The 21398-nt window shown below is 39.4% G+C and overlaps 1 protein-coding gene across 2 annotated transcripts in view; it reads right to left on the bottom strand.

Moving 5' to 3' along the window:
• The window catches only part of Inpp4b (inositol polyphosphate-4-phosphatase type II B), a 400041-nt gene extending 382364 nt beyond the window's left edge, over positions 1–17677 (bottom strand). For both annotated transcript variants that reach the window (XM_038312818.1, XM_038312820.1), the window contains exon 1: positions 17616–17677. The gene's annotated coding sequence lies outside the window, so the exon portion shown is untranslated. The remainder of the gene's footprint in view (positions 1–17615) is intronic.
• Between the last annotated feature and the right edge of the window lie 3721 nt (positions 17678–21398).

The raw sequence follows: 21398 nt of genomic DNA, 5'->3' as shown, positions 1-21398 counted from the left end.
TAAAGGTCCATTTTTAAGCATAGGGACTGTTACTTCCAGGTCTTCGACCTTCAGACCTACCCAGAAGCAATGCATAAAATGCAGGGTTGTACTGCACAGTCGTGGGCAAGCACTGTTGCTTCTCCCACTCCCCCAGACGAGGACAAATGATGTGGAGCTATATTTACAAGTTATAGTTTATTGAATATTATTTCTCATAGACCATGTAATAAACATTGCTAAATATTTTAACATGCCTCACACTAAAAGTAAAACTGTGACATTGTCACAAAAGTCATATCATGGTTAATTAGGAAGAGACTGATCATACACAGGACAAAACAGAGACATTCCATGGTGAAGGGGCAGTATGAAATACCTTCAGCATTGAAGGCTGCAGCCTGGTGCTGGTCATTCATTATTGACAATCAGATCAAATGGCATCTTCTGGCCAAGATAGAGTGCTGAAAGCAAACAGTGGGCACAGGACATGATACCAAGAATGATGGGCTTAGCCATTGTGGTGTGTTTCAGACAACACCCTTCCACTACACTGTCATATATTAATGTGGCCTTGCCATGCTTTAGAAATCTTTAAGGAAAAATTCAATTAAAAAGTTTTAAAAAGGACTGAAATTGTAATAAAAATTACAAAAAAATAAAATAGAGAATAGAAGAATCAGGTCCATAGTGATTACATCCAAAAGGTATAGTAAGGATATTCATCTTGCAATCAAATGCACAGTTTAGTTTTACCAAATGGTGTCATCTGTCTACAGAGACCGAGCCCTGCTATTTATTCTAGGACAGGAAGGGCAAGACACCTGAGCTTGATGAAGTGAGGCTCGCTCACCTCTCTCACTTTCTGTTATGTGATGGAGGAGGGTCATCTGTCGATGTGTTACTTTCATTGGTTAATAAAGAAACTGCCTTGGCCCTTTGATAAGACAGAAAATTAGGTAGGTGGGGAAGACAGAACAGAATGCTGGGAGGAAGAAGGCAGTGAGGCAGATGCGATGAAGCTCCAGCCCAAGATGGATGTAGGCTAAGATCCTTTCCTGTAAGCCACTACCTTGTGATGCTACACACATTAATAGAAATGGGTTAATCAAGATGTGATAGTTAGCCAGTAAGGGGCTGGAGATAATGGGCCAGGCAGTGTTTAAATGAATACAATTTGTGTGTTGTTAGTTCGGGTGTAAAGCTAGCCGTGCGGGAGCTGGGTGGACGAAAAGCAGGCCTGCTGGCCTCATCACTACAGTTATATGAATAGACCTGGTTGGGTCTCTGGATCTCAACTAAGCTTTGATTGGATGAACAACAAGAGACAGGTGTGAGACCAGATTCAAGGGTAAGGTAACTTCGCTCTAGAACGTAAAGTCCCAAAGGGAGGACAGGGTCATGAGTAGATAAGTACTTTGATGCCCTGACTCCTATCCTAAATCTAGGGCAGCTACCTCCAGGTTTGTTCCTTTGCTGTAGCCCGACTCACACAGAGTTCATGAAACATGTTCCAGAGCTCAACACTGTTACTGTTTTTACGATAGCTCATTCTCTCTATTTTCTAATTTTAAGAAATAAGAATTGCTTCCAAAGAAAGAGCACATAACACTCAGCAATTAGGCAATCTGAAGCCTATATAGCAGACTAGGTAGAAAGAGAAGGAATACACCAAGGCAGATGTACTGCATATTTACTGTAGGAAGTTCACCAAGTGATTCAAAGCAAAGATTATCCTAGAAGCCTGGACAAGGATAATGATAAGGTAATTATCTTATTTGTCAGTGATTTTAGTAGCTCAGAAAAATAAAACGAGAATCTATGCCAACATACAAATATTTGGTTAGAAAAGAGAGCCATAATTTCAAATGATACTGGTCTTAGTGACAGAATTTGGTGTAGCAACTGTGAAAAATAGGTATGTTTTTGATACCTAGGAAACTCTGAACCAATGAACTTCCTGGAGAAGAAACAAGACAATATTTTAGCCAAGGAGGTGAGTTTTGGTATTTAAACATGTTGCTTCACCTACAATGTTCTTGTACACATAGGAGCATAGATTTTGAAGAAAGAAAGACAAGCTGGAATAATTTAGGTGTATTTGGAAACCCTGGCTAATGGCTAAGTTGGTACAGTGTATAAGCTCACTGAAAAATAAAAAGAAAGGTTTGGAGAATCAATTATAAGACACAAAGAAATTCAGAGGGATAAGTAGGGATTCTTGGAAAAAAGCTTAAGAAGCAGTGAGGAAAACTAGAAAGGAATAAAGAAGCAGTCAATGGATCGGTGCCATTGCTCCACTGAGGGCAGTTTTGGTGAGAAGACATGAGCACAACTGATTGATAAAGGGATGCAGGAAACAGTAAGAGAATATCATAGATAGAGTCTGTTATACGCAGGGGGAGGGATGTGAACTGAAAATGAGGCAATGGTCTCACAAGAAGATGCTCCCCACCATGACCTCACTTCCTGTAGCTAAAAAGACACAGTCATATATGCTCATAAATTAAATATAGGAAAGTCCTAATCTACTTTGAAAAACTCAGACCATACAGGTAACGATTAATAAATTTGAAGTCCTGGCTGATTTTTTCAACTTGATACAAACCTAGCTAAATCTAGTATGAAGGAATCATAATTGGTAAAATGAATATTGACTTGTAAGACAGTCTGTGGGACAATTTCTTGGTTCATGACTGATGTCAGAGGGCCATGTCCAGCAAGGGTGGTGCCATCACTGCGCAGTTGGTCCTGGGTTGTACATCAAAGCAGGCTGAGCAAGCCATGAGCGACAGAGCCACTGAGTGGCATTCTTTTATGGCCTTTGCATTAGTTTTTCCTCCAGGTTCCTGCCTTGATTTCTTGCTGTGACTTCCCTTCATGATGGGCTGTGTTCAGAATATATCAGCTGAAATGAACTCTTTTTTCCTCAAGTTTCATTTGGTCATGGTGTTTAATCACAGCAACAGAAGCCTAAGGCATTTGTAAACATTAAAATAAAAATGGTCTAGGCACAAACAGCACTATAGCAATGAGAAAACAAAATGCACACCTAGAAAATAGACATGGAACTTTTGAGGTTCAGTTTGCAAAGACTTAAATCAGCCCCATCCCACAGTCAAGAAAATGCTAACAATGTATACAATTAAAACTTTCCACTAATGAATTAGGAAAAAGTCTCAAGGTGATCAATTGATCTGAATCTTAGAAAACAAACAAGCAAACAACAACAGAAGCACAGATGCCTCCAAGGGCCCAAGGACAAGAAGAATTATTCCAGGTCACAAGCTTGCAGTAAGAACTCAGGCAGAATGTTTGATGAATTGCTAATAGATCAGGGATAGAATCAGGGTGGAGACGACTCCTGAGATCCATCTCAGGCATTGCCTGTACTCATCAACAGCTCCTTTGTCTTTGGCCTCACTCAGGTGCTTATGAGAAAGGCAGAACTGACTGGGTGTCTAGACAGCACCTCTTTGGGAAACAAGCCCGTGGGTGGGAAAAGCAGTCATTGCAGGAAATGCACATAGCACTAATCTAGTCACCTCCTTACAATGCAGAAACAATGGGTCCTGCTTCCATGAGGGTACAACCTAGATCCACTGCAGTTAGGGAGTGGAAACAAGAAAACAGTGAGAATCTATGGAACAGGTCCACTAAGGACTTTTTGATCCCTATTACTGTGATCCATAGTCAAAGAGCTTGGTATCTAAGACCTTGGCTCTAAGACATCAGTAGAAAGCAGCCCTGCCTGATTTCTGCCCTACTGCACTGAAAGCAGAGTGCAAATATGGCAAGCTACCTACATCCCACTTGTGACCATTGTGAGCATATCACAGTTCACTTGTGAACCGTGAACATCTCTCCCAGAAAAAGCCTAATGTTGGGAGCAGAGAACTAAGTCTCCAACCACTCATCCCTACTCATACTGTGTAGGAGTAACACCAGTAGAATGTATAGTCAGCTGTGAAGGATGCAATAGGAACAATGCAGAAGCCTGCTAAACTACTGACTAGATGGATTCCAGATCCCCAGAATACACATTAAAGGCTTAGAAGTAAAACTGGAATTCCAGTTCCTGCCACAAATCCTTTCTCTACAGCCCAAGGTCTGCAGCTCTACATAGCACACAGATGAGGACAGAGAGGAAAATGAGCAAGAAAAGGAAGAGGAGAAGGGAAATGAAAAGAAGGAGAGTGAAAATTGAAGGAGCAGGGGGAGGAACAGAAATGGGGGAGGAGGATTAAAATAAGGAAAATCTTTAAAGAGAAAATGTAAGAACAGAATTAAAGAGGCCACATCCAGGTAATGCACAGATGCTAAAATCATCAAAAACAGAATCGGAGAGAGACTGTTCTGAAGGTTATAGCAGAAAGCTCTACACAACCAGATAAAAAATGGTAGTCAAAATATAAATAGAAAGAAACGAATAAAATAAATATTAAAAATGTCAAATACAGTGAGCAACCCAATAAAGACTGTCTTTGGCAGACTTGTCTGTAGATCTGTCACAACCTAAAACTGAGATATTCAGAAAGTAGGTCAATTGTATGTACCCAAACAGAGACACAAAAAGCAAAGAGACCAGTGGCAACATGTTGGTGGGAACACCAGTCATGTGCAGTCTGATTCTCAGAAGAGAGAACAGAGCAAATATTTGAGGTGGTAATGACTGAGATTGCTCCAAAAATGTTGAAAGATATCAAAATACATATCCAAATGTGCTCAGAAAACATCAAGCAAAGGAAGAGCCCACACCCTATACACCATTAAATCACAGGCACAGCACACACACACACACACACATACACACACACACACACACACACACACCTGCAGAAGCCCTACGCATTGTGAACCATCACAGGGAGAAATCCTGAGACATCTAAGCAAAACATAACACGTTGAGAAACACAATGGCCTCAACGGTTACATGTTAAAAGAACAGAATGGTATCTCCAATGCTTTGAAATTAGAAAACCTATCAACCCAGCATATTGCACAAGGCAAAAATAACTACTAAGCACTGGAGAACACTAAAGGCTCTTCAGCCAGAAATAAGGAATGGAAAACTCATCATCAGTCCTTGACAAAATGGAAGAGAAGTTCTTCAAGCATGACAGAGATATGCAGGTCTATGAAAGAAAGAGCAGCTCTAGAGAAAGCATAACAAAAACAAAAGTTAACTTCATTTTCTCTTGCTTTTAATAAGGACAAAAGTTAATTGCCTGAGTCAAAGGTGGGCATTTTCTGCTCAGACAAAAATGTAAAAGACTCTGGGTTTGTCCTCCGGCACTTAAAGAAAAATGTAAGAAAAAAAATTGTTGGCCATATTTTTTTGTTTTATTATTGTTACAATTGCTCAGTTTAGATGTTGCTATGCAAAATCGGCCATTGATAATATAGAAACAATAGACACTATGCTGACAAATTTTACAGACAAAATTCACTGTATTCTAGATTTGACCTGTAATTCAGAGACAGCAACCACTAGTTTATAGCAAAATTAATAAGAAAATATTTTGGATTTATATAATCTAAAACAACACATATATACATACATATATACTATATATGTATATATAAGCATCAACACTAAACACAGTGAGAACCAATGAAGAATACCCTGGTATTGCTTGTATGGTGAAGGCATAGTATATGATTATTCTCCTAATAAATAGACACTAAAGAATTACAGTAGATATGAAAATCCTAGGTAATCATTAGTGGTATTTAAACATAGATGATAAACTAATAATGGTGACAGACTAGAATAAAATATAAAATTATTGTGCAATTTTTAAAAAAGAACATAAATAGATGGGCTGGAGAGATGGTTCAGTGGTTAAAGGTTATTGTTACTGTTACTGTTACTTTCTTCCCAAGGACCCAAGTTCAATTCCCAGGACTAACATCAGGAATTACAACTGCCTGGAATCCCAGCTCCAGGGGGCTCTCACACCTCTGAACTCTGGAGGTACTTCCATTCATGTGCACATACCACACTCACAATTGGAATAATAAAAATCTTTGAAACAAATAAATAGATGAATAAATTAAAAAAAAATAAAACTAGAAGATATGAAATCCAGTGACCACAATGGTTTTAACCCAAACATATAATTACAGTACATGCAATTTCTTACGTACACTTCAATGATCAGATCTAAGATTATGCAGAAAAGGCAAATTCTATGTATGTCACAGCTACATTCAAGCATTTCCTTTATTTTTTGTTACATTTAAACCTGATAGCATTGATAGATAAGAAGCCAAGGGATGAGAAAACGCGTTCACTTTGGACACTCATCAGAAGAAGGCTCGAGTGGCTTCCCACATGCTGAAAAAAAATGATTTTGCTTCCACTAATATTAGCAGGGTCATTGTTAATTATAAAATGTTAATCACCAAAAGATATAATAACCCTAAATGAATCATATAGGAATAACCTAACAATAGATTCAGAAAATGAAGTAGATAAACTCACTGTTCCACCTGGAGGCATCAAAGCTCCTCTTTAGCACAGATACAGACAAATCTTCCTGACAAGCTCGCCTAGCTACCGTCTAGAAACCTGCCTACCTGACAACAGAAGTCACATCTTGTTTTTCAAGGTGAGCATGAAGAAATAACTAAAATGGACTGTTATGGGCCACAAAATAAACCCTAACAAGTCTAAAAGAAATGAAGTCATAGAAAATATATTTCTGACCACAATAAAATTAAACTGGAAATTACTCATTAAAAGATATGTAGAAAATCTTTCAAGGGGATAGAAGTTAAATAATATATTTCCACATAGCTCAGGAATCAAAAATAAAGTTTAATGATACCTTTTATGTGTTTGATATTAAGGAAAGTCTGTATACTGTGTATCAAAATGTACTTGGAGGGAAAGTAATGGTTTCAAATGCATATATTAGGAAAACAAATCACAAATCCATAATGTAATCTTGTAACATAATTACAATAATTCAAATCACATTTACAAATGCAGAATAAAGAAAATAGTATAGATAGCAAGTATAATGCATAAAGATTTACTTTCTAGAAAATACTTAAAATGCCAGAAAAAAAAACAAAAGGCAAAACAACTCAATCAGAAGAAAAGTCTGTGAGAATATATGAACTAGTAGTTAAAATATTAAACAATTGTGGCTAAGAAATATATTAGGAGGTTTTCAAATTCATTAGCAGTCTGACAAAGCAAATGAGATATGACCAAATAGTCATTGGTAAGCAACAGTATTAAATTCCAGACCTGAAAGTTTGGTGAAGATTTAATCTGTGTAAATTTCTGCAGTGATGGGGCATCAGCTGCAGTGGAAACCGAGTTGTCAGTTTCTGGTGAATGGAAAACCAATGCCAGTCCTGGCAGAAACCAAGTTTTCAGAGTCTGGTGAAGTGGAAAACCAATGTCAGTCATGGTAGAAACCAAGTTGTCAATGTCTGGTAAAGTGGAAAACCAAAATCATTTTCTTTTTTTTTTTCCAATGCCACTCTCAAGCAGATGTTCGAAATAAACACTTAGAAACACAGGCCAGCAAATCATTTGGAGAATGTTCACTACTAGTGAAGTTCCAGTACTAAAAAGTGTTGCAAACAGACTAAATATCCTTAAGTAAGAAAGTACTTCAGTAAGTACATTGAGGATTTCCCATTCAATTTTGCAGTAAAGTTAGTAAACTTTTGTTTCATTTAACAACAACAACAAAAAAAAACAAGTTCAGAAAATATTAAGAAAGGGAGAGTAAGACACGGGAGGGGCACGAAGACAGAAGACATGGTAAGATGCTTAGAAAAATTGAAAACGTGGAGCCAACACTCTAATAATTTATAATGTGTAAACCAACACTCTGTAGCTCCATTTTGCACTGAGTGTGCAGACATGAGGCACAAGTACAGATCCGTTCACCAGGAACTGTCAAGTCAGACTCCGTGTGATGCTGGCAAGGAGGGGGGCACCGGGGTGTGGTCTGGGAGGGAGCACAGTAGGTTTTAAACTCCATCTGCAGAGTTTTCTTAAAGATAAAATGGAACATGTATTCTATTTTCCTTATTCATTTATGTGTTTTACGCATTCTTAGGAACTTAAATCAGAAGGGGCGCAGTCATGTGCTGGCAACAAATAAAGAGGCCGTGGGTGGTTTGCACTTTAGGTAGGGAGATGGAATATTAGGTTGGCCATTGTGAACGTTAGGTAGGAACAAGTGGTCTGCGTTTAACACCACAGATTGGGGGGGGGGTGACAGTTTACCTACCTGGTGGCCTTCTCCCCAAGGACTGAGCGGCAGACAGAACAAGTGACACAGGGCTAAACATTTGTCTCACAACGCATTGAGAAAAAGATGAATGCAGTAAGTCCTTTCTGCTGAACTGGGAAGCCACCTACAGGGAAAGATGCCATTTAGTGGCAGATGAGTGAAGTATTCTGTTCGAAAAGATGAGAACTGAGCACAGCATGAACTAAGTGGGTGGCTGAAAGTGGCTAGCATCTCCACGATAAAGAAACTATGAGTGATGGGTGTTACATAGGAATTTCCCATGGAAATTAAATCATCTAATCATTTAAAAGACTAATAGGCGAAACTTGGGGACCAATGAAAGATAATGTCCCCAAGAAACGTTTGCAGAGGACAGAAGCTTTGCCAATAAATGTGACAGAAGTGAGCAGAAGCAGAGCATAGTGATACATCTGTCATCATACATGACATCTTAGTCACAAGGGAGGTCTGCTTCAGGCCTCGGAAAATGACAGCCTCACCTTAATGTCTGTAGTGTTTACCTTTGTGCTCTTTTGAGGAAATAGGGGCCATGTCTTTACAAGACAGAGAAATGGGAAATATTACCCCAAGAAAGTGAAAGGCAGAAACACTTATGAATTTAATGTAACAATTGGAAAGTTAGGATCTAGACATGCCATGGACAACCAAGCCTATAAACAGGATGCTATGGCAGGAGGAATAAATGAGCAGAGGAGATTGCGCTTTGGGGTGGTGTGCGAGGAGATGTGCATGGGAGGCACTGGCTAGCGCCTGCTCTTGGACTGTAAATCGGCCTTTAGTCCTGATTGGCTCTGTTTTGTTCTATCGGTCTGCAAGAGAGAAGGCACCCCAAGGACCGGTGAATGCACGCTTCATTTAAGTTCCAACTCCTTTTGAATTATTTAGTGATAATATGTTCACACACTAGCAGTTGTGGAAAGAATAGGGGTTGGGAGTTTGGTTCATCTGCAAAGTGCGTGGCCGGCATGCGGAAGGCCTTGGGGTCAAGAACTAGTACTGAAAAGAGACAAAACAGTTTAAAAATAGAATATAACAATCAAGTATTTCAACAGAACACAGACTTAACAGACTGTGAGAAATTTGGGATGATTATCTCTGAAGAGATGAAGACCCCAAGACCCAGAAATGGACCAGAAGTGTATCCAGCTGCCAGATAACGGGTTCATATTCTCAGTCAGTGGTTCTCAGTCTTTCTAAGGCTGCAGCCCTTTATCACAGTTCCTCATGTTGTGGTGACTCCAACCATACATTTTTTCATTGTATTTCATAACTGTGCTTTTACTACTGTTATAATCATAAATGTAAATATCTGTGTTTTCTGAAGGGTTAACCCGTCAAAGGGTTGTTGGAGCCCCCCTTCATGCAAGGCTGAGAATAGAACCCAGGGCTCCTTGCTTGCTAGGCCAGTGTTCTCATGAGTTAGCAGCATCTCTCATTCTTTCATTTGAAACTGAACATCATGGTTAATGTTGGTAGCACCCGGAATCCTTACTGATTTTCTAATGGCTTCCTCTGCTATCTTCAAACAATAAAAATAAATTAAAAACTAAACTTTAGGCAACAGTGCAACAACTAGATTTTACTACCTATACTTAGGTGACAAAAGTTTCTCCCTGACACTTTTCTTTGAACTGTGCTTTAAAAGCATATGGCATCTGGTAGCCTGTCTCCACTCTGTCTTAAGAGCAGAGATGTACAGAGATTATAAAGTTGTTTCTTATTTTAGGGAAGGCTAGAGAAATGGGGCCTGAACAGTGGCAGTTGTTTCCAAATCCTTGTGAGCGTGGTCACATATATACATCCAAGATCACTTAGATTTCATGTGCCTGAGCAAAACGAAAGTTGGAGTTTTGATTATATCCTCGGGCCATTCCTAATGCAGACATCATCAAAGTTATTAATTCACAGAGCTGATTGAATTGCTCATGATGATACAGTTCAGGTTCCAGATAGTATTGACTAAATTATCTGCAATTTCTGATGATGAAATGCGCGTTTTCTTTTGAAATTTAAAATTTCAAAGCAAGACAGATAGCAGATTTAATTAAAACATTATCTTCTGCTTTCTATTATGGCAGGGAAGAACAAATGTACACATGTAATTATTGGAATTTTAACTCTCCAGAGAAGTTCATAGAGTGCCTGAGGTTATCTATAAAGAATATGACATAGCACACGGACCCATCTCATTTCTGTTGCCTAAGGCAGACATAACACATCTTTCACACATTCACTGCTAGCTTCTTACCTCTCTGATACGTACACAACCACACATTTCATCTTAAAAGTTTTTATGTAGTAAGACCATCCTATACTGAATATAAGAACAAGCAATGCGCATTGTTACAGAAGGAAAATTCAGTTGCTGCCTACAATGGGTAGACTATCCACCAAAAGCTCGCAGGTGAAGAAGGGTGTTCAAGGCCACTATGCCACCAGCATATTCAGGCTGCAATTGTCTGGGACATACCACAGAGCTAGAGCAAGTCATGAATCAATTTAATTATATCCTCTTATACCATAACTATCTTCTGTGATCAGAAGGAAATGGCCTACATTAAAACACTGGAGGACTGGGAACTCACACACTATGAGATTACACCATTCATTTATGCCTGAATACTGAAAAACTCATGGGCAAACTTCTCTACAACTTCTTTCCTTCCTTTCTGATGTGTAGAGGGCAAAAGACTTTGTGTACACAGATAAGCACTGGAGAAGCCAGAGAAACTAAGCACACAGCTCAGCTCTTCAGCGGGATGAACTGTAGCTGCTCTACCTGGAGAGCCAGGAATGATGTCGTTGTACAACCCGGTGGTCCTCTGCTGTCTGGTTAAACAGGCTCTGCCTTGTCTCCAAGAGTTTAGGTTTTACATTATCCTAGACCTTTCCCCCTGGATATTGAGCATTGATTTTAGGCCATAAAATCCACTATTATGAGTGAGGTCCCTTGTGGTTTATAATAGCCTAAGTGACTTCTGTGTTATCGTAGGGCCAGGACAATCTCAACACCCAGAGATGTTATGCTTACCTCAGTCAAACTCCCTAGACCTATTGGGCACTTTTTCTGAGTTTACTGTATTCATTCTTATAAAAGAAGCCAGACATACTTGATAAGAAATCTCAATGTAAACACGTCATAAATTGTTGTGCACTTGGAACTGAGTTAATTGTTGGCTGAATACCTTTTCAAAAATTGTGCTGTGCTTAAATAGGCTAAAGTAAAATGATCTGATTCAGGCTTTAGAGGTCTTGGTCCAGCACCAGTTACAATAAAATCAGGCTGAGCCAAGTTTCATTCTTGTCTCCTCAAGGATTACCTTTTCCCTGCCTGCTGTAAAGCCTACAGGGGAATCGCTATACTGATGACTGTAGAGGTCAACTTTAGGACTTCTTTGGTTTTAGCATAAGGAGAAGTGAGAAGAAGAAATATCATAGCCAATATCTGTATGATGCACATTTGTTCAGCACTTAGTGCACAGTACAAACAGAAGCTTCCTTTCAGTCTTCCAGAGCACGGATTTCTCAAGGCTTGGTTATCAAGAGCATGGCAGCTGTGCCTGCGCCACCTCTCATCTTCCCCAGCTCTGGACCCTCTCACTTCTCTCTGTACCCGTCTCTCTGCACCCCACTTTGCTTTGCACACCCAGCTCTGCACACCTCTCTTTTCATCGTCATGTGGAGCCCCTGACTTCTCTCTCCTTGAGAAGTACTGAGAGCATTTTCCCTGTTCCTTTTTTGAGGTGAGACACTCGCCTTTGTTTGACTACATCTTGCTGCTATTCTGGGGCCTCTTTATATTCTTTTATGCTAGTCTGGTGTGTGTACTGGAATTCCTCTAGCGTAGCACCTCGAATTGTGGTCATTCACCGAGAGAAATAGCAAGTGCTTAAGAAGCCAGTTATCAGCCCCGCTTGCCAAGCCTCTTCTGTTTACTGTGGCTCTTTGGACAATTCATTTCACATGCTACTCTTGGGATATGTTTTTGCATACTGGGTAGATGGGAATTCCCATTTATTAAACTATGATGACAAGTAAAGATATTAACATGCATAAGTTCCTGGTGCACCATTTTGAAGTAGGATATAAAACTACAGCCAAAGGCTCTCCCAGTGACCAGGAGCAGATGGGAAGCATGCTACCCATAGATGCCAAAGGACCACTAAAGCAAGATGCATTCATTTTACTTGAATATTCTATAACCTTTTGTACTGAGAGGACAGTTTGGGGGGTGGTAGAGAAGCATTTGTGCCGATATAGTGCTCAGCACCGTGTACATGTAACTCATAAATCAAGGAAGGAACAAAAGGAAGGAACAAAAAGAACAGGATGCAAGGAGTTACCAGAGAACCAAAGTCTTCCTGGGTAGCAGATCCTGGCTCCTGTCTCTGAGGAATACAGAAGGAAGACTGAAAACCAAGTCACCTGACACAGATAACAAACAGGACCTTTGTCTTGATGCTCCCAGCCTGATTTCATCCCTCTAGTAGCACAGAAGTTGAGATGGGAGCAAGTCACAAGTTTTCTAGTGGTCCACTCTTGTGGTAGAAAAGGGGTAAAGGATGCAGCAGAGAGAGGAAGGGAAGATGCTTGGACAAGCCTGTGACTTGGCTGTCATGGACTCTATGCTGAGCTCAGATTTTAGTGATGTCAAACACAGCATACTTTTGTCAGAGTCCATGAAAATGGATTTGTTCCACCTTGACCAGAGGTCAGAGAGTTCAAGCCTATTCTTGCTCCTTTGAGGTTATGACAGAGATTTGACCCGGGGTGTGCCTGCCTACAGGATGCTTGGCCTATGGTGTGGTCATTTCATGTCCTGCCAAAACAACAGAACACTTAACTCAGGATATAGTTGCTTGATGTTTTGGGTATTGAAGAGGTAATTACTTTGTTTCTTGTTTACATCATGGTAAAGAAGTCTTGCCTTCTCCCCCACTTTTGGATTGGGATATCTAAAGCATAAGGGTATAGAAAGTGGACAAATTCAGTATTCACTGGGTTGCCCTCCCAACTCTCTCCTGAGTCCTGTCTTTTTATCTGGTATCTCTGTTTTTTCTGCCTAACATTTTGAATCCACACGCCCCTACCCTGGAATGTATGAACCCATCGAGGCTGGACCCGACCATAACTTTCTGAAAACAAAGCAAAGAAAGAGAGCAGTAAAAGGATGATCTCAGGAGCACCTGGCATGGATATGTCATGTGACAGGAATTTAAACGATTTGGAGACAGAGAAAAGGAAGAAGATAAAAAGAGTGAATGAAGAGAGAAAGACTAAGAAGGCAGTAGGCACAGAGTATTTGAAATGAAAACAAAGACAAAAGGCTACGGGTGTGGACGGTGCCTGAATATTAGCAATGCTGTGATCCAGCTGCCCTCATGCCCCCGACCCACAGCGGAACTTCCTTGTGGTCTGTAATTGACAAGGATGTTTGTGTTCTCTCTGGCTGGTGGGTCTCCACAGAAGGAGTAGAGGTATAAAAGGTTGCTGCGCAAAATAAAGGTTGCTGTTCTTCCATCTGAAAAGAAGCCTCCGTGTGTCAATCTTGGCACCCCCAGCCAGTCTTGGCTCTCCAGGCTGCGCTGGTGGCAGCAAGCAAAGGGAGCAAAATGATGGGAGCAGGATATAGGTGTGATATCATCTAATGGAGTCACTCACGGGAGGCTGTGATTCATTCCCCCTCTATGTTAGGCACGGTTTGTAATCCAAAGAAGACTACAAATGATCTTATTTGTCCCTGATCCTGTGAGGTTATAGTGTCACTCAATGAACCAAATGCTGAGTGTCTACCATACCTAATAACACTCAAAGTGCCCTGTACCATTCAGCAACGTGCTGCCTGGACTCTAAGTGGAACTTACACCCTGCATATACCATTTGCAAGAATTGTCCGAGTGAAAGATCAATGCATCTGCCTTTTAGTCTTTGCCTCTGTTGGGCGGAATCAATAAGCACAAGACAAGTCTCCGTGTTTTCATCGGCAACAGGCCACTAGATATTGTGGTAATGTTCTGAAGGCTTTCTTATTTTACTTCCCACTGTTTCCTTTCTTTCTGGTGATTACTGCTGTCTTTCTAGGCTGGCTGCTAAGCATCAGACAGCATGTAAGTGGAGACCCAAGACAAGATAGAAATCATGCTGAAAAGCGAGATTAGAAAATCTAACAATCTTATAGAGATGTATAAGAAATTTAGAGCATAGTTAAAAATGAGTTCAGGGCAACACAGAAAGTGTGGGAGCTGGCAATTACCCTGGGCTTTAGGATTTAAGACTACTGTCTTTTTTAAAAAAAGAAAGAGAGAAAGAAAGAAAGAAAGAAAGAAAGAAAGAAAGAAAGAGAAAGAGAAAAAGAGAAAGAAATAAGGAAGAAAAGGAAGGAAATAAGGAAGGAAGGAAGGAAGGAAGGAAGGAAAGAAGGAAGGAAGGAAGGAAGGAAGGAAGGAAGGGAAGGAAAAAGGAAGGAAAGAAGGAGGGAGGGAGGGATGAAGTAGGGCTGTGCTTCTTTCTTACTTTGCCCTTCCTTTCCTTTCCTTTCCTTTCAGGAAGACATTCCTTCCTATCCTAGGAAGAAGAAATTCCTCGCTTTGGGAATTATAAGCTATGGAGAATGAGCCATTTCTTTTGCTTGAGGAAACTCTTCAGTGACGTTCAGATTGCACTCAGATAGCAACTTCCCAGAGACCACCTCAGACCCAGACTGGTGCTTACTCAGTATGGGTGAGCTATCACTATTTCTGTTTTTCTCCCCATTTTTATGCTTCCATGCCAATCATTTTGCTTTCTTTTCTTTGTTAAAGAAAACCATTTTCAATTAAGATTTCTAATTAGATCCCAATTTTTTTTTTCTTTTTGGTTTTTCGAGACAGGGTTTCTCTGTGGCTTTGGAGCCTGTCCTGGAACTAGCTCTTGTAGACCAGGCTGGTCTCGAACTCACAGAGATCCGCCTGCCTCTGCCTCCCGAGTGCTGGGATTAAAGGCGTGCGCATGCGTCTCTAGTTGGAAGCAAATGACAGGACTAGTTAAAAGGCAGCTGTATCTTGTCTTTCTGGGATGAAACGTAACTTTGGGAAATTATTTGTGATTTTCTTCTTTTCAAAATAATAATTAATTTAAATGAAAGATGTTGACTTCATCTATAAAAGCCCATGACCTTTCTCACACAAATGCTAAACTTCCTTTTTGTAAAATGTAAATGAACTCTAGAACTCAGAGTTCTTGGGACTCCTATCAGCTCGGGTAGGAAATCCCACCTCATTCCAGCATTCTTTAGCACCCTGCACTAGGCATCAGCCTTGCTCTTTGACCCCCCACTGCAAGAGGTTTGCTTGATCAGGGAGAGGAGTGCTTAAATTATGAGAATTTAAAAAAATCAGCAATAAGCATTTTTTAGTGGAAAGGAATGAGTCAGATTAGTTGATATGCAAACAGTATCTTTGTGGTTTTCCTGTGTTGCTTTGACTTTAAAAATCAACATTGCTAATGCTGACATTAAAAATTTATTTATTAAGCTCTTGTTTAGAAATCCTTAATGCTACCCCAGGCTGGGCCTTCACTTTCAAATATACTGAGTTCTTGAAAAAAACTAGCCATATAATCTAGGTCAAGAAAAATCCTGTGCTGGATGAAGCTAAATCGAGGCAAGCAGATATCCTGGCTTGAATTATCTAGATCCTAGGAATCTACCTGAGTTGGTTTAATATGCATACACATGAAATAGGCCTCATTACCTAAAGGTAGGCTAGGTTCAGGTGTAAAGGAATATCATAAAACAGGTCCCAAGAGAATCCTCTGCAACCCCTCACACTACCATACAATAAACAGCTTTGGGAAATATTAAGGTAAGTGCAAACAATAAATACAGTTATATATTCATGTATATGCCTGCAAACATGTACGTGCAGATATGTGTATGTGAGTTTTGCTTTTCGCATAATGTGTAAAACTCTACACTGCTCATCGATGCTCAAAGCACTTGTGAATTTCAGTCTTCAGACAATTCCAAACTCTTTTTTTTAAACCTAATTATGCTATACAGAATGTTACAGGGAAGTAATATTTGAAGGAATGAACATGGTGACCATGTCTCTGCACAGCAGTACCCCATTTTCACTGCACTTCCCCAGGAGATGACAAGGAAAGCCTGGGGAAAAGGGATAGGATTGAAACCACCTGTAGACAGGAATCAGCGAAAACACAGGAACATGGAACTGACAAACCATAGGGTAAATTGACCAAAGTAAACTGGCCCAGGGACATCTTATGATAGGGACTAAAGCCTGTAATGCCAGGCTAGTTGCCCTCTTCATCATAGACTCCTCTCATGTTTGTGTCCACCTGTGTGACCCTGCTGATGTCACACTACCTGTGTGGCCCTGCTGATGTCACACTATCCTCTGTCTGTTTTCATCTCTGTGACCCTGCTGATGTCATACTGTCCACTGGCAGTCTCCACCTGTGTGACCCTGCTGATGTCACACTATCCACTGTCTGTCTCCACCCTGTGGCCCTGCTGATGTCACACTATCCTCTGTTTGTCTTTATCTCTGTGACCCTGCAGATGTCACACTACCCACTGTGTCTCCACCCGTGTGACCCTACTGATGTCACACTATCCACTGTCTCTTTCCAATCGTGTGACCCTGCTGATGTCACACTAACGATTCCATTTTTTTCTACCTTCTTAGTCTTTTCCTTCCTGTGCCCTCTTCCTTCCTTTTCCCTCCTTCATTTCTTCATCTCCTTCTCTGCCTCCTTTTTTCTCCTCTTCCTCTTACTCCTCTTCTTCCTCCTTCTTCAATGTTTATTTAGTGTTCCTCAATTAGCCTGAGTATCTTTATTCTCACATTTCAGGTCTTAATTGAAAGAACACACAGGAAGATACATACTATTTACACAAACTCAGTAGACTCTTCCATTCTTTCTTAATGTATTGCCATATTGAACTCTGCATTTTTCCTAAATAGCATTTATCATAAACTTTTTTCGTGTATGGATGTTTGTTTAAGTGAAGTTTTCCTTAGTGAGCTTCAAGTCCTGGGAAGGCAAGAATGGACATGTCTATGCTGTTTAATCTTGTAAAGCATTTCAGAGGTCACTCCCTAATGGGTAATGCTAGTTTGTTAATTTTTGCATTTCTGTATATATCCAGTATACTTGAAGCCCCCAAATATAATTTAATATAAAGAAAGCAATTAATTTATCTTCAGAATCTGCTCAACTACCTTTCAATATGCACTCACACCTATCTAGGTCATCAAATAGCAGAACTATAAAATAGTTTGTTAATATGGAAGTAATATGCTTGCATAATTATCAGTTTAACAAATGGATAGAGAATGACTCCTCTACCTGATATATGTTGTGTTCCTCAACAGCTTGGATCTGCATTCATGGTTTCTCTGGTTTTATGGCTCTGTAAAGTACAAAGGAACAAACTTTTAGAATTTTGTTTTATGTACATACAAAGCATACCTTAATAAAATACCCACAAATATTTCAAATACATCATTTGATATACTTCCAATGAAGAGCATTACAAATATAGGGGAACTTATTATTACATAGAACGCTGTTTACTTCTAGTCAAAGTTAATATACCCCTTGCAGCCCAGAAAGTTCACTAGAAGAATTGCCATTGCCCCTTATTTCTTATTCATGTGTGCCTAGCTCTCTTCTTTGCCAGGCACTGCTCTAAGTTACATGGATTAACTTTCATTACTCATAGCCAAGGGTCAACATGAGGTCAGCTCAGTAGCTCTGCATTACCCAAACCCAACATATTCCAGGAAAGCCTGTCTCAGGACCAGCCTCTAGTTGACTGCTGGGTGATGAGATCTGAGTTCTTGAAAGAGTCTGATAACAGTGTCTGCTTTCTCAGACCTTCGTGTCATTTATTCTTAGTGTCTTCTCCCCTCTTACAGTATTGTTTCCTCCTCACTTTTAAAATCCTCGGCCCATTTTCCTCTTCCCCCATCCATAGTATCTGTGTCCAGCTTTCCCCCCCTCTATAACTTCTCCCCTCATGTTGTAGTTGCTTTTAAGTTGTCTGGTTTCTGTAGTTATTCTAGATTATACACATAAAAGCCATAAGAATAGTATTGTTTTGTCTTTACATCAAATGACATAATATATTTATGTGTTTGTATAAGTGTATGTGTATAAAGTAATTGCTGTTGCACTTGGTTGCTTCCCAGAACTTGAAAGTGAATCTCTATTGCTGAAGACACCACGTATTTTGGACATGGAACTTGAGGGAATCTAGCTGGGTGCAACCCGAAAGCCTCTTAAGAGATCTCATTTGAGTGTGATGGAGTCAACAATGCTGTGGAGTTAAGTGCTAGAGATTTTCACCGTGAGAAATTAGACAAAAGGTACAAATGGAGAAAATATAACCAACCAATCGGTCACTAAGTAGATGCAAAACAGAAAGCAGTGCCCTAGTCACAGAGAAATGCCGTAAGCTTGGCTTGCTAAGCGTTTATTCAGCTAGAAGCTGCTGCAAAAGCTACTTTGGCATAATTGGTCATGATCATTGTCTATGATGGTAGCTTCATCCTAACTTGAACAAACCATAAGTTATCCATAATTTCAAGTCCACCCAGAAATTAACACTGTGACCCCTTTGTACATATTGAATATGGCCAGGCCCTGTCCTGAATATCATTACATTTAAAATTGTGATGAGTCTATTTATACAAATAAAGTGTGATGGTTCAGAAGTAAACACACTCTCATGTAATATGTAGTGTCTTAAAAAGTCCTTAAATGATCTTTTTAAAAACAAGAAAAACATACACAAGGGGAGATCTTCACACAGTGATAATTAAATGCACTTAAATGAACAAGACACTTGTGCAAGTCCAAAGAACAAAATTCTCGGATGCAGACAGATCAGCTGTGTTATATGAGGCTGGATCTTTCAGGATCAATTTGTTCCCATTGTGATGCTATTCAACACGTTCAGTCCCCATCATCATTTGCTCTAATCTCTTGCAGGCCATAGACCCCTTAAATAAACACCCCAGTGGAGTTAGTGCACACAGTAAATCTCATTTAACACTTATCATTACCTTCTACGTAAGCTACCAAATGGGAAATTTTCATTAATTAGAACATGAAAGTTTTCTTTAAAACGAACAACAAATTTCTATTATAAGTGACTTCTGGGCCTTAGGATGGAATGAACATTATCATTTATGATTAGGATGTGGCACGTTCAAATTGGCTGAAACGGTTCCATCTGGGATCTATCTTCCATTATAGAAGTTGGTGCATTCTTTGGTCTCTGTATCCATTCCCTCTGTGGCCCAGCCTCCCGTTCTACAGTAGAGTTATGTGGATCAACTTAGCGGCAGCTCTACTTAAAACCTGCTGCCTTTGTCATGCTGGCCCATGGAAGACGCTTGGGTTTCAAATGCTTTATGTTGACCTGAGACATCCTGGGTGACTCTGAGGAAGAGCCTCCCTTCTCAGGAAAAGGTTTTAGGGTACACTAACACCAGAAGCTGAGAAGGGTTGAGTTGAGGAGTGATCAGCAGCCCAGGAGAGAGCATGTTAGGTGACTCAGGGGATCTTGAAGTACAGAGGTCTTCCACGATAAAACCTCTCTTTCCTACAGGCACTGGCATTTCTGTATCTGCTTCACATGACATCTATATGTAGTTATTAAATGTTTTGTCATCACCCTCTTCTAAAATAAACAATTCCATCTCCAACAGCAATTTTCCAAATTCTCACTCTGCAGCCTATTCCCACCATCCACTTTAAGACCAAAGGGCAATTTAGCAGTCACTAAGGTCCAGCTCAAAATGGTCTTAATTCAACCGTATAAAACTACAAAAAATTGTTAGAATTGGTAAAACAACTCAAGCATATTCCCAGGTTGTAAGGTAAATTTGCAACAATAACTTTTCTGTGTAATAGTAATAAATAGAAAGTAAATCATTCAAAATATATGAATGTAACTTCCCATAGCAGCAACAATAACTTGAGTCATTACAGCTGTAACAATAAAATTAATGAAATACTTATGAATAGCAGTGTAAATAAAATTATAGAAAGCTGTACGGAGAACTAAGGAGCGAAAATGCATGCATGAGCAGAAAAGTATTTGCAATGAAAATATCACTTGTTGCACAAATTAATTTCTAGTTTTGATGCAATTCAAGTAAAAATTCCAGTGGGAGTAATTTTACAGCCTGTTAATTTTTTCTGGAGTTCATTGAAGCTGTGGATCATAAAGTAAATTTTGAATATGGATATTAAAGAGATGCATTTGCACTAATGATAAAGTATTTTCTTAACCCAACACTTAACACAGTACAGAAATGACTCTGAAAGGGATGCAGGTATTAATGGCACAATATGGGACTCTTCCCAAATATATTACCTTATACATTCTTTCATTTAACAATGTGTAGCACCCGACAGGCACTACGGGATACCATGCTACTTATTAAAATGGCAACGCCGTTACCTCATCCTTCCATTAATTTTGGAGGGGGACAAATTCATTGATATCTTCTTTAGTATAATTTAATTTAAACTGACACAAGACCCCATGGAAGTAGACAGAGAGAAAACTTAAATTCAGCGTGCATTAAAAGATGAACTACAAATATAGCAGAAGAAAATTGTCTAGTCGTTGCCTGCCTAAGTTTCAGTATTAAATCAAATATATTCTATTAGGTATAGATGCTAGCTTTAGGTGTATCATTGAGGTGAACACAAGGAAATGCAAAATAAAAATAAAATTAAGTACAGCTTATTTGCATGCAATTTTATAGAGACCAAGTGTGTTTTTGAAAACCTTATGATTATACAAAGAAAATGTATGGCACGTTATACTAGAGAAAAACCCCTCTAGCTTAAATATCAAAATAAAATTAGATGATGTTTGTAATAACTCTGCTGCAATAAAATGTATTTTAAGTAAACATTTAATATTAAGAAGATAAGTAACCAATGGATAATTTACAATTAGAAACACAGCTCTTTGAAGAACAAACAAAAGAGTATTTGACCTTATTAGTACCCAGGAAAATAACTAGTAAAGCAATGACCAGAAATATTTAATTTAACATATTGGCAAGAAGAAAAAAATATTCACATTTGAAGCTTTTGAGGGGCTAC

Source organism: Arvicola amphibius, chromosome 15 (genome assembly GCF_903992535.2).
Source record: "Arvicola amphibius chromosome 15, mArvAmp1.2, whole genome shotgun sequence".
NCBI lineage: Eukaryota > Metazoa > Chordata > Mammalia > Rodentia > Cricetidae > Arvicola > Arvicola amphibius.
The sequence above is the reverse complement of the archived record's forward strand: the minus strand, read 5'-3'. Positions and strand labels throughout refer to the sequence as shown.